Genomic DNA, 17,467 nt, shown 5'->3' with positions numbered 1-17,467 from the left:
AGAGAGAGAGTCTGGGAGACAGAGATACAGGGGAGAGAGAGAATGGGGAGAGAGAGATACGGGGAGAGAGATAGACTGGGAGAGAGAGAGTGACTGGGGAGAGAGAGAGAGAGAGACTGGGGAGAGAGAGAGAATGGCAGGGCAAGAGAGACTGGGGAGAGGGAGAGATACAGGGTAGAGAGAGAGAGACTGGGGGAGAGAGAGAGACTGGGGGAGAGAGAGACTGGGGAGAGAGAGAGAGAGAGAGAGAGAGAGAGAGACTGGGGAGAGAGAGAGAGAGAGAGACTGGGGAGAGAGAGACTGGGAGAGAGAGAGAGAGAGACTGGGGAGAGAGAGAGAGAGAGAGACTATGGAGGGAGAGAGAGAGAGAGACTGGGGGGGAGAGAGAGACTGAGGAGGGAGAGAGAGAGACTGGAGAGAGACAGATACTGGAGACCGAGAGAGACTGGGGAGAGAGAGATACAGGGAGAGAGATAGACTGGGAGAGAGAGACTATGGAGGGAGAGAGAGAGAGAGTGAGAGTGAGAGATTGGGGGGGGGGGAGAGAGGAGAGAGAGAGAGACTGGGGAGAGAGAGATACTGGGGAGAGAGAGAGGACTGGGGGAGAGAGAGAGACTGGGGAAAGAGAGAGACTGGGGGAGAGAGAGAGACTGGGGGGGAGAGAGAGAGACTGGGGAGAGAGAGATACAAGGGCGAGAGATACTGGGGGGAGAGAGAGACTGGGGAGAGAGAGATACAGCGGGGGGAGAGGGGGAGAGACTGGGAGAGAGAGACTGGCAGAGCAAGAGAGACTGGGGAGAGAGAGATACAAGGGAGAGAGAGAGAGACTGGGGAGAGAGAGAGACAGAGACTGGGAGAGGGAGAGAGAGAGAGAGAGAGAAAAGACTGGGGAGAGAGAGAGAGACTGGGGGAGAGAGAGAGGGACTGAGGAGGGAGAGAGAGAGACTGGGGAGAGAGAGAGAGAGACTGGGGAGAGAGAGACTGAGAGAGAGAGAGCGAGAGACTGGGGTGAGAGAGAGACTGGGGAGAGAGAGGGAGAGAGAGAGAGAGACTATGGAGGGAGAGAGAGAGAGAGAGACTGGGGGTGGGGGGTTGGAGAGAGAGAGAGAGAGAGAGACTGGGCGGGGGGAGAGAGTGAGAGAGAGAGAGAGACTGGGGGAGAGAGAGAGAGAGACTGGGGAGAGAAGAGAGAGAGAGACTGGGGAGAGAGAGAGAGAGAGAGAGAGAGAGACTGGGGAGAGAGAGACTGGGGAGAGAGTGAGAGAGAGAGAGAGACTGGGGGAGAGAGAGAGAGAGACTAGGGAGGGAGAGAGAGAGAGAGAGAGAGACTGGGGGGAGAGAGAGAGAGAGAGAGACTGGGAGAGAGAGACTGGGGAGAGAGTGAGAGAGAGAGAGACTGGGGAGAGAGAGAGAGAGACTATGGGGAGAGAGAGAGAGAGAGAGACTGGGGGTGGGGGGTTGGAGAGAGAGAGAGAGAGAGAGACTGGGGAGAGAGAGAGACTGGGGAGAGAGAGAAGACTGGGGGAGAGATACAGACTGGGGGGATAGAGAGAGTCTGGGAGGAGAGAGAGAGACTGGGGGAGAGAGAGAGAGACTGGGGGGAAAGAGAGAGACTGGGGAGAGAGAGAACTGGGGGGAGAGAGAGAGACTAGGGAGAGAGAGATACAGGGGCGAGAGAGACTGGGGGAGAGAGAGAGACTGGGGGGAAAAGAGAGAGACTGGGGGAGAGAGAGAGACTGGGGGGAGAGAGAGAGACTGGGAGAGAGAGATACAGGGGCGAGAGATACTGGGGGAGAGAGAGACTGGGGAGAGAGAGATACAGCGGGGGGAGAGGGAGAGAGACTGGGAGAGAGAGACTTGCAGAGCAATAGAGACTGGGGAGAGAGAGATACAAGGGAGAGAGAGAGAGACTGGGGGAGAGAGAGACAGAGACTGGGAGAGGGAGAGAGAGAGAGAGAGAGAAAAGACTGGGGAGAGAGAGAGAGACTGGGGGAGAGAGAGAGGGACTGAGGAGGGGGAGAGAGAGACTAGGGAGAGAGAGAGAGAGAGAGACTGGGGAGAGAGAGACTGGAGAGAGAGAGAGAGACTGGGGTGAGAGAGAGAGAGAGAGAGTGGGGAGAGAGAGAGAGAGAGAGAGACTGTGGAGCGAGAAACTGGGGAGAGAGAGAGGTGGAGAGACTGGGGAGAGAGAGACTGGGGAGAGAGAGCGAGAGAGAGATTGGAAAGAGAGAGAGAGAGAGAGAGAGAGACTGGGGGGGGAGAGAGAGAGAGAGACTGGGGAGAGAGAGAGAGAGACTGGGGAGAGAGAGAGAGAGAGAGAGACTGGGGAGAGAGAGAGAGAGAGAGTGGGGAGAGAGAGAGAGAGACTGGGGAGAGAGACTGGGGAGAGAGAGAGGGGGAGACACTGGGGAGAGAGAGAGGCGGGGAGAAAGAGAGAGAGAGAGACTGGGGAGAGAGAGCGAGAGAGCGTCTGGGGAGAGAGAGAGAGAGAGAGACTGGATTGGGAGAAATTCCCTGTGCAGTAAAGAAACCTTTAGCATCCACCAACATGGCCTCATTTAATCATCTCTTTTCAAACCTGCAGGCAGTTATTGCTCAGTTCTCCATTGAGCTGGGACACGAAGCACATTCAATTGCAAACAGGTTAGTGGAGCTGGTGTCTGATATGAACACTTTCTTTATCACAAGAGCACAATAGGAATGCATTGTCAAGAAGCGTTTCCCCTAAGAGGAAAAGAATTCTCATTTTTCAACATTGACAGGATTTCAGATGTTAAAAAAAATGGGAGGAAAGCTCTGTCCTGAATCTACGCGATTCTCTGATTCGCTGCTTCTCCCTTTGCTCTGATGTTCTTTGCAAAGAGAGACTGCGAAACAACGAGACAGAGAAACATCGAGAGGGAAACAGAGGGAGCGAGAGAGAGAGATGGACAGAGAGAGAGCGAGCGAGAGAGAGAGAGACAGAGACAGAGATATGGGCAGGGACAGAGAGAGAGCGAGAGACAGAGAGAGAGAGAGAGAGAGAGAGGGACAGAGAGAGAGAGAGAGAGACTGGGAGAGAGAGAGAGAGAGAGAGAGAAACAGAGAGATGGTCAGAGAGAGAGCAAGCGAGAGAGAGAGAGACAGGCAGAGAGGGACAGGGACAGTGAGATGGGCAGGGACAGAGAAAGAGATAGAGGGACAGGGACAGAGAGAGAGGGGGGGACAGGGACAGGGACAGGGACAGCGAGAGAGAGAGAGAGAGAGAGAGACTGGGACAGAGAGAGAGAGAGAGAGAGACTGGGACAGAGAGAGAGAGTGAGGAACATGGACAGAGAGAGAGAGAGAGACTGGGACAGCGACAGAGAGAGAATGAGAGAGAGCGAGACAGACAGAAATAGTGTTATGTATGCAAACCTCACCAATGTGTAAGACTTGTCACCAGGGGACACACCTGTGAGAGACCTATGGGTACCTGTGTAGAAACATAGAAACATAGAAAATAGGTGCAGGAGCAGGCCATTCAGCCCTTCTAGCCTGCACCGCCATTCAATGAGTTCATGGCTGAACATGAAACTTCAGTACCCACTTCCTGCTTTCACGCCATACCCCTTGATCCCCCGAGTAGTAAGGACTTCATCTAACTCCCTTTTGAATATATTTAGTGAATTGGCCTCAACTACTTCCTGTGGTAGAGAATTCCACAGGTTCACCACTCTCTGGGTGAAGAAGTTTCTCCTTATCTCGGTCCTAAATGGCTTACCCCTTATCCTTAGACTGTGACCCCTGGTTCTGGACTTCCCCAACATTGGGAACATTCTTCCTGCATCCAACCTGTCCAAACCCGTCAGAATTTTAAACGTTTCTATGAGGTCCCCTCTCACTCTTCTGAACTCCAGTGAATACAAGCCCAGTTGATCCAGTCTTTCTTGATAGGTCAGTCCCACCATCCCGGGAATCAGTCTGGTGAATCTTCGCTGCACTCCCTCAATAGCAAGTATGTCCTTCCTCAAGTTAGGAGACCAAAACTGTACACAATACTCCAGGTGTGGCCTCACCAAGGCCCTGTACAACTGTAGCAACACCTCCCTGCCCCTGTACTCAAATCCCCTCGCTATGAAGGCCAACATGCCATTTGCTTTCTTAACCGCCTGCTGTACCTGCATGCCAACCTTCAATGACTGATGTACCATGACACCCAGGTCTCGTTGCACCTTCCCTTTTCCTAATCTGTCACCATTCAGATAATAGTCTGTCTCTCTGTTTTTACCACCAAAGTGGATAACCTCACATTTATCCACATTATACTTCATCTGCCACGCATTTGCCCACTCACCTAACCTATCCAAGTCACTCTGTAGCCTCATAGCATCCTCCTCGCAGCTCACACTGCCACCCAACTTAGTGTCATCCGCAAATTTGGAGATACTACATTTAATCCCCTCGTCTAAATCATTAATGTACAATGTAAACAGCTGGGGCCCCAGCACAGAACCCTGCGGTACCCCACTAGTCACTGCCTGCCATTCCGAAAAGTACCCATTTACTCCTACTCTTTGCTTCCTATCTGACAACCAGTTCTCAATCCACGTCAGCACACTACCCCCAATCCCATGTGCTTTAACTTTGCACATTAATCTCCTGTGTGGGACCTTGTCGAAAGCCTTCTGAAAGTCCAAATATACCACATCAACTGGTACTCCTTTGTCCACTTTATTGGAAACATCCTCAAAAAATTCCAGAAGATTTGTCAAGCATGATCTCCCTTTCACAAATCCATGCTGACTTGGACCTATCATGTCACCATTTTCCAAATGCGCTGCTATGACATCCTTAATAATTGATTCCATCATTTTACCCACTACTGAGGTCAGGCTGACCGGTCTATAATTCCGTGCTTTCTCTCTCCCTCCTTTTTTAAAAAGTGGGGTTACATTGGCTACCCTCCACTCGATAGGAACTGATCCAGAGTCAATGGAATGTTGGAAAATGACTGTCAATGCATCCGCTATTTCCAAGGCCACCTCCTTAAGTACTCTGGGATGCAGTCCATCAGGCCCTGGGGATTTATCGGCCTTCAATCCCATCAATTTCCCCAACACAATTTCCCGACTAATAAAGATTTCCCTCAGTTCCTCCTCCTTAATAGACCCTCTGACCACTTTTATATCCGGAAGGTTGTTTGTGTCCTCCTTAGTGAATACTGAACCAAAGTACTTGTTCAATTGGTCTGCCATTTCTTTGTTCCCCGTTATGACTTCCCCTGATTCTGACTGCAGGGGACCTACGTTTGTCTTTACTAACCTTTTTCTCTTTACATATCTATAGAAACTTTTGCAATCCGTCTTAATGTTCCCTGCAAGCTTCTTCTCGTACTCCATTTTCCCTGCCCTAATCAAACCCTTTGTCCTCCTCTGCTGAGTTCTAAATTTCTCCCAGTACCCTGGAGCAAGCAGGTATAAAAGGCAGTCCACCAAGCTGCTGCCTCATTTTGGAGTCACATTAAAGAGACCAAGATCACAATGGTTTGAGCTTACAACACAGTCTTGTAGAGTTACTCTGAACATAATAATTGGCGACGAGTTAAAGATCACAAACTTTCACATGGTAATGGCTGCCGTTGGTATTCTTGAGAGATTTGTTCAGGGTGATGATTGGGAAGTCTTTGTTGAGCGTCTCGACCAGTACTTCGTGGCCAACGAGCTGGACATGGCGGAGACGGCGGTCAAGTGCAGGGCGATTCTCCTCACTGTATGTGGGTCTTCGATATATGGCCTCGTCAAAAACCTGCTGGCACCGGTCAAACCAATGGACAAGACTTACACAGAGCTGTGCATGCTGGTTTGGGAGCACCTCAAGCTGAAGGAGAGCATCCTAATCGGCAGGTATCGCTTTTACACACACCATCTCTCCGAGGGCCAGAACATGACGAGCTTTGTCGCTGACCTAAGATGCCTTGCGGGACAGTGCAAATTTGCAGGATCTTTGGAGGCAATGTTGCGGGACTTATTTGTGCTTGGAATCGGCCACGAGGCCATTCTTCGTAAACTACAGTCTGCCGAAACCCTAGATCTGAGCAAGGCCATCACAATAGCCCAGGCTTTCATATCCACGAGCGACAACACTAAACAGATATCATTGCAGCATCGGAACTCATCAGCAAGTACTGTGCATAAAATAATGCCTTCAGCAGGCAGAACTGTACATGGCAGGGTCCACACGACTGCAGAAGCCAAGCCTAGAGTGACTCAGGGGCTGCTGTGAGATGTGAATGCGTATCCATTAACACCATGTTGATGCTGCGGGGGCAGTCATAGAGTCCATAATGTTGATTCAAGCACTATGTGTGCAAGGGCTGTGGAACAATGGGGCACCTCCAGCGAATGTGCAAATGACCTGTGACTCACCACGTGGCAGAGTTAGCAGAGAATGACCGATCCAGCGCGGATTATGCTGAACGAGCAGCAGTGGCAACTCAAACTGAGGATGAAGAGGAGGTACACGGGGTACACACCTTCACCACCAAAAGCCCTCCGATAATGTTAAAAGTCAAACTCAATGGCACTCCAGTCTCCATGAAATTGGACACGGGGGCTGTCATGCTTATAACCATAATACAACACCACTGTATTACTGTATACACTCAACTCAGATGCACACCTTGACCACAGGGGGTGAACTTGTGGGAGACACTCCTTACCTGATCACACAGGTATATAAAGGGAAGTCCCATGCAGGGTCGTCACTTCTGGAGTCCTCTAATAAAGAGTTAAGGTCACAGAGTGACCTTGTCCCTGGAATGTGCCTCATGTGGTTTCATGCTGTAGAGTAAGGGCTTTACATTGGCGACGAGAAACAGGAATTCACGACCCACGAGAATGGCCACCGGTAGCACAGAGGAATGGTACTGTGTTGGGGAAGACTGGGACAATTTTGTCGAGAGGCTTCAGCAAAGCTTCATTACTAAAGACTGGCTGGGGGATGCAGCGGCCGACAAGCGATGGGCTCATCTCCTGACCAGCTGCGGGCCAAAGACTTACTGGCACCCGAAAAGCCGTCGGACAAAACCTTTGAAGAGCTTAGCAAATTAATCGGGGAGCACCTCAAACCAGCGAGCAGCATACACATGGCTCGACACAGATTCTACACCCACTGACGTCGTGAAGGACAGAGCATACCAGACTTTGTAGCGGACCTCCGGTGTTTGACCAGCTTCTGTAAGTTCATAGACGCCTGCAGGGGGAATATGCTAAGGGACTTTTTTATCGAGGGTATCGGTCATGCAGGAATTTTTCGCAAGTTAATTGAGACCAAGGACTTGACCTTGGAAGCGGCAGCGCTGTTAGCTCAAACTTTCATGGCGGGGGAGGAAGAGACGAAAATGATTTATGCGTGCAATTCTGACTCTAACGCGGTGATCTGGGAGTCAACATCATTAATGCTACTCAGAGCCCCGCAGGCAGGCAGGGGTAGTCCGACATTTACCAGGTAACAATAGACCCCAGAGCAGGATCTCAACAGAGACAATGGCAGGCTGAACGGACGTTCACACCATCACAGTGGACAATGCGGCCCGGGATAGGGCCATTGACACCCACTAATAGGGTACTTAAGAGCAGTCAAATGGACAGTCAGCGCGGAATTCCTGACCATAGTCCCTTTGTCCCCAACAATGGAAACTTTAACTCATGCTGGAGGTGTGGGGGAAAACACTCAGCCAGATCTTGCAGATTCCAACAGTTTGTCTGCAGAAACTGCAATCTCAGTGGCCATTTAGCTCGAATGTGCAGAAAACCTGCAACAAGAGTATTATATGAGGCAGATGGACCAGAAGAGGGTTCTGTGAGGCAGGATGACTTTCGGGGCAAATCGATGGACGCCGAGGTTCAGCGGGTCCATGCGGCGAATATTCACAGTTCATACACCAAAACGCCACCAATGATGATGGGGGTTTTGCTGAACGGTATCCCAGTACGCATGGAACTGGACACTGGGGCCAGCCAGTCATTCATGGGAGTTCAGCAATTTGAGAAGCTATGGCCACTCAAAGCCAGTAGACCCAAATTAGAACGTATTGAGACACACTTATGGACTTACACCAAAGAAATCATTCCGGTGCTAGGCATTACAATGATGGCTGTCACACACAATGGGTTAGTGAACCGGCTGCCACTCTGGATTGTCCTGGGCAATGGTCCCGCACTGTTGGGGAGGAGCTGGTGAGCTGAGATGAACTGAAAATGGGGGGATGTTCACGCAATGTCCTCGGTGGAGAGAAGTTCGTGCTCACAAGTCCTACATCAATTCGAGTCACAATTCCAACCAGGCGTCGGGACTTTCAAAGGCACTAAAATAGTGATACACATCACCCCAGAAGCCAGGCCAGTGCACCACAAAGCCAGAGCGGTGCGGTATGTAATGCGGGAAAAAATCGAGAGCGAATTGTTGCTGTTGCGAGAGGGCATCATCTCGCCTGTTGAATTCAGCGACTGGGTGAGCCCCATCATTCCCGTTGTAAAAGCGGCTGGCCCTGTCAAGATCTGTGGCGACTACAAGGCCACTATCAATCGGGTGTCCCTAGAAGACCAATACCCGCTCCCAAGAGCAGAGGAACTCTTCGCCACGCTGGAAGGCGGCAAGCTGTTCACCAAGTTGGACCTCACTTCAGCCTATATGACCCAGGAACTGGCCGACGAATCCAAATTACTGACCGCCATCACCACGCACAAGGGACTGTTTGTGTATAACAGGTACCCGTTTGGCATTCGATCAGCGGCTGCGATTTTTCAACGTAACATGGAAAGCCTGCTTAAATCCATTCTGGGAACGCTCGTATTCCAAGGCGACATCCTCATCACGGGTCGAGATACCGAGGAACACCTCCACAACCTGGAGGAGGTGCTACGCCGACTGGACCGGGTAGGCCTGCGACTCAAGAAGTCAAAATGCATGTTCTTAGCTCCCGAGGTTGGGTTTCTGGGTAGGAGGGTTGCTGCAGTTGGGATTCGGCCCACCGAATCCAAAACAAAGGTGATTCGACGAGCACCCAGGCCCAGCAACACATCGGAGTTGCGTTCATTCCTGGGACTATTGAACTATTTCGGGAACTTTCTACCAAACTTGAGCACTTTCTTAGAGCCGCTACACGTGCTCCTGCGTAAGGATTGCGATTGGTTTTGGGGGGACTGTCAGGAACGGGCTTTTAATTGGGCGCGAAACCTACTTTGTTCAAACAAGTTGTTGACCCTGTACGACCCCTGTAAACGTTTAGTTCTGACATGTGATGCATCGTCCTATGGGGTTGGGTGCGTGTTGCAGCAGGGTAATGCTGAGGGTCAGCTACAACCTGTGGTTTATGCCTCCAGGTCACTCACTCAACCAGAACGGGGATATGGGATGGTGAGAAGGAAGCGCTTGTATGTGTCTGTGGTGTAAAAAAAATGCATCAATACCTCTTCGGTAGGAAGTTTGAATTAGAGACGGACCACAACCACTCACACCCCTGTTGTCAGACAGCAAGGCTGTCAATGCCAACGCATCAGCTCGCATACAGCGATGGGCTCTCACGCTAGCTGCTTCTGACTACTCCATCCGACACCGGCCTGGCACTGAAAACTGCGCTGACGTGCTCAGCAGGCTCCCATTGGCCACCACCGAGGGGGCAGCTGAGCAAAGCGCTGAGATGCTCATGGCTGTCGATGTCTTTGACAGTGCAGGCTCCTCCATCACAGCCCGCCAGATCAAAATCTGGACAAACAGAGATTCCCTTCTATCCTTGATAAGAAGTGTGTCCTGACTGGGGATTTGGCGCACGCACACGGAGCATGCCCTGAGGAGGTCAGACCGTTCCACAGGCAGATGGATGAACTCTCCATCCAAGCTGACTGCCTACTATGGGGGAGCTGGGTAGTCATGTCCTAGAAGCACAGAGAGGCATTCATCAGGGAACTCCACAGCGAGCACCCAGGCATTGTGATGATGAAGGCCATTACCCGGTCACACGTTTGGTGGCCTGGAATTGACAAAGACCTGGAACACTGTGTTCGCAAGTGCACGACCTGTGCCCAGCTGGGAAATGCCCCAGGGAGGCCCTGCTCAGCCCATGGCCCTGGCCCACCAAATCATGGTCACGCATTCACGTTGACTACGCGAGCCCGTTCATGGGGAAGATGTTCCTCATTGTAGTAGATGCGTACTCGAAATGGATCGAGTGCATCATCCTGAATTTATGCACGTCATCCACCACCGTGGAAAGCCTATGTGCGATCTTCGCAACCCATGGCTTGCCGGACAACCTGGTTAGTGATAATGGCTCGTGTTTCACGAGCTATGAATTTCAGGAGTTTATTTCGGGCAATGGCATCAACCACGTCAGGACTGCGTCGTTCAAGCCGGCCTCCAATGGCCAGGCGGAACGGGCAGTCCAAATCATTAAGCAAGGTATGCTCAGGATTCAAGGACCCTTCCTACAATGCCGCCTATCGCGCCTCCTGCTGGCCTATAGATCCCGCCCGCACTCGCTCACGGGGTCATGCCCACAGAGCTACTCATAAAACGGACACTCAAAACTCGGTTGTCCCTCAGCCACCCAGTCCTGACCGACATAGATGAGGGCAAGCGCAAGTCACAAAACGAGTACCATGACCGGAATTCAAGGTGGAGATGTATAGAAATAAATGATCCTATATTCGTCCTCAATCACGCCATGGGGCCCAAATGACTTGAGGGTACTGTAATTGGCAAAGAGGGGAATAGGGTCATCATGGTAAAACTCAACAATGGCCAGATATGCCGTAAGCATCTGGACCAAGTTCAGCATGGACATGGAGGAACCTGAAGAAGACCATGAGATGGAGCTCACACTACCATCAGCGAACGTGCAACAAGAGCAATCAGAAGAATGCACAGTCCCTGAGGTCAGCTCGGACAGGCCGGAATCACCACAGGTGACAGACACTCACGTCGGTGTCCAACAACCAGAGCCCCAACTGCAGCGCTCCACGAGGGAGCGTAGACCACCTGAAAGACTAAACCTATGATTCCAGTAAGACTTTGGAGGGGGAAGGTGATGTCATGTTTGTAACTACAATGTAACACCACCTTATTACTGTATACACTCAACTCAGATGCACACCTTGACCACAGGGGGTGAACTTGTGTGAGACACTCCTTACCTGATAACACAGGTATATAAAGGGAGGTCCCACGCAGGGTCATCACTTCTGGAGTCCTGTAATAAAGAGTTAAGGTCACAGAGTGGCCTTGTCCCTGAAATGTGCCTCGTGTGGTTTCATGTTGTAGAGTAAGGACTTTACAGGGGCAAGACAAACAATCATGAGCCAGAAGGCTTTTGCGAAACTGTGGGGCAACAAGGCACAGAGGCCAAAACTGAGCCCAATTCAAACAACGCTGCGCACTTACACCAAAGAACTCATATCTGTTGCAGTGAAAGTTATCGTACGATCGAATGGTGCATGATTTACCACTATGGATTGTACCAGGCAATGGCCCAACACTGTTCACAGAAGCTGGCTCAGAAAGATCCAATAGAACTGGAACGATATCAAAGCACTGTCTTCGGTGGATGATGCCTCATGCGCCCAGGTGTTAAACAAATTCCCGGCGTTATTTGAGCCAGGCATCGGCAACTTCGCAGGTGCCAAGGTGCAAATTCATCGTGTTCCTGGGGCACAACCCGTTCATCACAACGCCCGAGCGGTCCCATATATGACGCGAGAGAAAGTTGAGATCGAGCTGGTCAGACTTCAATGAGAGGGAATCATATCGTCAGTCGAGTTCAGCGAGTGGGCCAGTCCAATCGTGCTGGTGCTAAAGAATGATGGGATGGTCAGAATCTGCGGGGACTACAAGGTAATGATCTAACTGAGTCTCGTTACAGGACCAGTACCCACTACCCAAAGCAGAGGACCTATTCGCAACGCTAGCAGGGGGAAAGTCATTCAAGCTAGATCTAACCTCTGCTTACATGACACAGGAGATGGCTGAACCGTCAAAGAAATTGACGTGCATCAACAAGCAAAAAGGACGGTTCATGTACCACAGATGCCCCTTTGGGATTTGCTCGGCTGCGGCCATCTTCCAGAGGAACATGGAGAGTCTGCTGAAATCGGTTCCATGCACCATGGTCTTTCAAGACGAAATTTTGATCACTGGTCGCAACACCACCGAATACCTGCACAACCTTAAAGAGGTTCTAAAGTGACTGGACAGAGTGGGACTCAGGCTGAAACGCTCCAAGTGTGTTTTCCCGGTGCCACAGGTCGAACTTTTGGGGAGAAAGATTGCAGACAGCATCAGACCCACGGACTCCAAGATGGAGGCCATCAAGAATGCACCCAGACCACAGAATGTGAAGGAGTAGCGTTCGTTCTTGGGACTCCACAACTAGTTTGGGAACTTTCTACCGGGGTTGAGCACTTTGATGGAACCCTTCCATTTATTGCTATGCAAAGGTGACAACTGGGTCTGGGGTAAATCTCAAGAGACAGCCTTTAATAAGGCCAGAAACCTACTAGGCTCTAACAAGTTACTTGTATTGTATGACCAATGTAAATGTTTAGTACTAGCTTGTATCATTGTACGGGGTCGGTTGTGTATTACAGCAAGCAAATGTGTCAGACAAACTGCATATGCGTCCAGAAGTTTATCCAAGACAGAAGCGTTAGCATGTGTATACAGAGTTAAGAAAACGCACCAATACCTATTGGGTCTCCGTTTCGAGCTTGAAACTGACCACAAACCGTTTACTTCACTGCTCTCAGAAAGCAAAGGTATCATCACCAATGCTTTGTCCCGCATCCAAAGATGGGCACTAACATTGTCTGCGTATGACTATGTAATCCGCCATAGACCAGGCACTGAGAACTGTGCTGATGCCCTCAGTCGGCTACCATTGCCCACCACCGGGATGGAAATGGCGCAACCCGCAGACTTGCTTCTGGTAATGGATGCTTTTGAGAGCGAAGGGTCACCCGTCACGGCTCACCAGATCAGGACGTGGACTAGCCAAGACCCTGTGCTATCACTAGTAGCATCCTTAATGGGAGCTGGTCGGCGATTTCCGGGGAAATGCAAGCTGTTCCACCGATGCAAGGATGAATTGTCCATCCAATCGTATTGCTATGGGGGAATCGCCAAAAAAAGGCAGGGAAACGTTTATACGCAACCTACACAGTACTCACCCAGGCATAGTCATGATGAAGGCTATCGCCAGGTTGCACGTTTGGTGGCCCGGCATTGATTCAGTATTGGAGTCATGCGTACACCAATGCAACACTTGCTCACAGTTGAGCAATGTACCCAGGGAGGCCCCACGTAGATTTTGCTGGCCCTTTTCTAGGAATGATGTTGCTCGTAGCAATGGACGCTTACTCTAATTGGAGTGAATGTATAATAATATCATCATGTACGTCCACTGCCACCATTGAAAACCTCCGGGCCATGTTCGCCACCCATGGTTTGCCCGACGTTCTTGTTAGTGGCAATGAACCATGTTTCACCAGCTCGAAATTCAACGAGTTCATGACCCGCAATGGCATCAAGCATGTCAGGTCTGCCCCATTTAAGCCCGCATCCAATGGGTAAGCGGAACGGGCAGTCCAAACCATCAAGCAGAGCTTGAAAAGCATGATGGACGGTTCCTTGCAGACCCGTCTATCTTGGGTTCTGCTCAGCTACTGGACGTGCCCCCACTCGCTCACCGGGGTGCCCCCTGCAGAATTGCTAATGAAGAGAGCACTCAAAACCAGGCTCTCCTTGGTCCACCCGGATCTCAATGATCACATAGAAACCCAACGGCAACGGCATAACATGTACCACGATCGCGCGGCCACATCGCATGACATTGTGGTTAATGATCCTGTGTTTGTTCTCAATTACGGTCATGGTCCCAAATACGTTGCTGACACTGTGTTAGCCAAGGAGAGGAATAGAGTTTTTGTTGTTAAACTTGTACGGACAAGCGTGCAGAAAGCACTTGGATCAGACCAAACTGCGATTCACTGACAACCAGGAACAGTTTGAAGAGGACATTACCTTCATTGATCCGCCAACACACACCCAACCAGCAATCGACCTCGCGTCAACCACGAGGATGAACCCACCTTGCCCGACAGTCCGATCAGACCAGCCGCGCTGCCGTGCAGCAATGATCCGACCGACTCAGCCATGCCAGGACTTCAACTCAGGCGATCAACCCAGGAACGTAGAGTGCCAGATTACTTCAACTTGTAAATAACTTGTTCATAAGACTTTCGGGAGAGTGATGTTATGTATGCAAACCTCACCAATGTGTAAGACTTGCCACCAGAGTGGGAGACCTAAGGGTCACCTGTGCACCCTGGGCAAACAAATATAAAAGGAGCAGTCAGTCGAGGCGACGGGAGCTCTGAGCAGCGCGAGTTCGGGTTCGCTGAGAGGCCTATAAAGGTCAGCAGGAGTCGGGCACTTCGAGCAGTCAGTCGAGGAGGCGGGAGCTCGGAGCAGCGCGAGTCCGGGGTCGGCGAGAGGCCTATAAAGGCCAGCGGGAGTTGAGCAGTTCGAGCAGTCAGTCGAGGAGGCGAGAGCTCGGAGCAGCGCGAGTCTTGGGTCGGCGAGAGGCCTATAAAGGCCAGCGGGAGTCGAGCAGTTCGAGCAGTCAGTCGAGGAGGCGGGAGCTTGGAGCAGCGCGAGTCCGGGGTCGGCGAGAGGCCTATAAAGGCCAGCGGGAGTCGAGCAGTTCGAGCAGTCAGTCGAGGAGGCGGGAGCTCGGAGCAGCGCGAGTCCGGGGTCGGCGAGAGGCCTATAAAGGCCAGCGGGAGTCGAACAGTTCGAGCAGTCAGTCGAGGAGGCGGGGGCTAAGAGCAGCGCAAGTCCGGGGTCGGCGAGAGGCCTATAAAGGCCAGCGGGAGTCGAGCAGTCAGTCGAGGAGGCGAGAGCTCTGATCAGCGCGAGTCCGGGGTCGGCGAGAGGCCTATAAAGGCCAGCGGGAGTCGAGCAGTTCGAGCAGTCAGTTGAGGAGGCGGGAGCTCTGAGCAGCGCGAGTCCGGAGTCAGCGAGAGGCGTACCGGTGCAGCTACAGGGAGAAGGCAAAAAGAAGTAGAAAGAAACAGAAAGGTGACGGCACAGCAAAGGGGGTAAGTGATTGGCTGGATTGGTGAGTAGTTTTTCTTTTTTCTCTTCGATAACAGTCAGTAAGGTTTAACATTGTTGTTGCCAATTTAAGTGTATCTAAGGGTTAAGTCATGGCACGGGAGCTCGGTCACGTGATATGCTCCTCCTGTACCATGTGGGAATTCAGGGACGCTTCCGGTGTCCCTGACGACTAGGTGTGCGGGAAGTGTATCCGCCTCCAGCTCCTGACGGACCACGTTGCGGAATTGGAGCTGAGGGTGGATTCACTCTGGAGCATCCACGATGCTGAGAACAACGTGAGTAGCACGTGTAGCGAGTTGGTCTTACCGCAGGAGAAGGATCCACAGCCAGCTAGGGAATGGAAGACCAGCAGGAAGAGTAGTGCAAGGAAGGTAGTGCAGGGGTCCCCTGTGGTCATCCCCCTGCAAAACAGATACACTGCTTTGAGTGCTGTTGAGGGGGATGACTCATCAGGGGAGGGCAGCAGCAACCAAGTTCATGGCACCGTGGCTGGCTCTGTTGCACAGGAGGGCAGGAAAAAGAGTGGGAGAGCAATAGTGATAGGGGATTCAATTGTGAGGGGAATAGATAGGCGTTTCTGCGGCCGCAACCGAGACTCCAGGATGGTATGTTGCCTCCCTAGTGCAAGGGTCAAGGATGTCTTGGAGCGGGTGCAGGACATTCTAAAAAGGGAGGGAGAACAGCCAGTTGTCGTGGTGCACATTGGTACCAACGACATAGGTTAAAAAAAAGGGATGAGGTCCTACGAAACGAATTTAAGGAGCTAGGAGCTAAATTAAAAAGTAGGACCTCAAAAGTAGTAATCTCGGGATTGCTACCAGTGCCGCATGTGAGTCAGAGTAGGAATCGCAGGATAGCGCAGATGAATACATGGCTTGAGCAGTGGTGCAGCAGGGAGGGATTCAAATTCTTGGGGCATTGGAACCGGTTCTGGGGGAGGTGGGACCAGTACAAACCGGACGGTCTGCACCTGGGCAGGACCGGAACCAATGTCCTAGGGGGAGTGTTTGCTAGTGCTGTTGGGGAGGAGTTAAACTAATATGGCAGGGGGATGGGAACCAATGCAGGGAGACAGAGGGAAACAAAAAGGAGACAAAAGCAAAAGACAGAAAGGAGATGAGGAAAAGTGGAGGGCAGAGAAACCCTAGAAAAAGAACAAAAAGGGCCACTGTACAGCAAAATTCTAAAAGGACAAAGGGTGTTAAAAAAAACAAGCCTGAAGGCTTTGTGTCTTAATGCAAGGAGTATCCGTAATAAGGTTGATGAATTAACTGTGCAAATAGATGTTAACAAATATGATGTGATTGGGATTACGGAGATGTGGCTCCAGGATGATCAGGGCTGGGAACTCAACATCCATGGGTATTCAACATTCAGGAAGGATAGAATAAAAGGAAAAGAAGGTGGGGTAGCATTGCTGGTTAAAGAGGATATTAATGCAATCGTTAGGAAAGACATTAGCTTGGATGATGTGGAATCTATATGGGTAGAGCTGCAGAACACCAAAGGGCAAAAAACGTTAGTGGGAGTTGTGTACAGACCTCCAAACAGTAGTAGTGATGTTAGGGAGGGCATCAAACAGGAAATTCGGGGTGCATGCAATAAAGGTGTAGCAGTTATAATGGGTGACTTTAATATGCACATAGATCGGGCTAACCAAACTGGAAGCAATACGGTGGAGGAGGATTTCCTGGAGTGCATAAGGGATGGTTTTCTAGACCAATATGTCGAGGAACCAACTAGACTGGGTGTTGTGTAATGAGAGAGGATCAATTCTGTTTTTTTTTTATTTCTCTCTTTCTCCTCGTTATCTTCAAAACCCTCCTGCTTGTTTAGACTGTTCGGGACATTTTTGATAAACACTGTCCATTTTGGAAATCTTTTCAAACTGCATTGAAACTTTTTCATAATTGAAAATTCGAATCCATGTAGAGTGTTTTTTACTTATTCCAATTTTTTTTTCTCTTCTAATTAAACCAATATCTTTTTCACAGCAAACATCAACTAGTATTTAGTAAGTTATGTCTTTTTCATTTAGTCCGTTACATCTTTTTTTCCTTTCTTCAAATTAGGTTTTGTATTTTACACGGAGGGTTCGTAACTCCATAAAGTTGTTAATTTAAAATCATTTGTTTACTTTCAAAGTGGCGTCTTTATCTTTTTCTTTTTCTCCATAACTGGAATGGAGTCCAGCTTTGAGAGTTTGAGTGCTGCCTTTCGTTATCTCAAAATGCTCCAGTTTCAAAGTCGTTACTAAAGCTTGCTGTTTTTTAACATTTTTCAAAAGTTCCTTTTACACCTTCGCAGATAGCTCGCCACTTGCCCAGGAGTTTGA

This window comes from Pristiophorus japonicus, chromosome 6, assembly GCF_044704955.1.
Source record: "Pristiophorus japonicus isolate sPriJap1 chromosome 6, sPriJap1.hap1, whole genome shotgun sequence".
Classification (NCBI taxonomy): domain Eukaryota; kingdom Metazoa; phylum Chordata; class Chondrichthyes; family Pristiophoridae; genus Pristiophorus; species Pristiophorus japonicus.
This window is presented reverse-complemented; position numbering follows the sequence as displayed.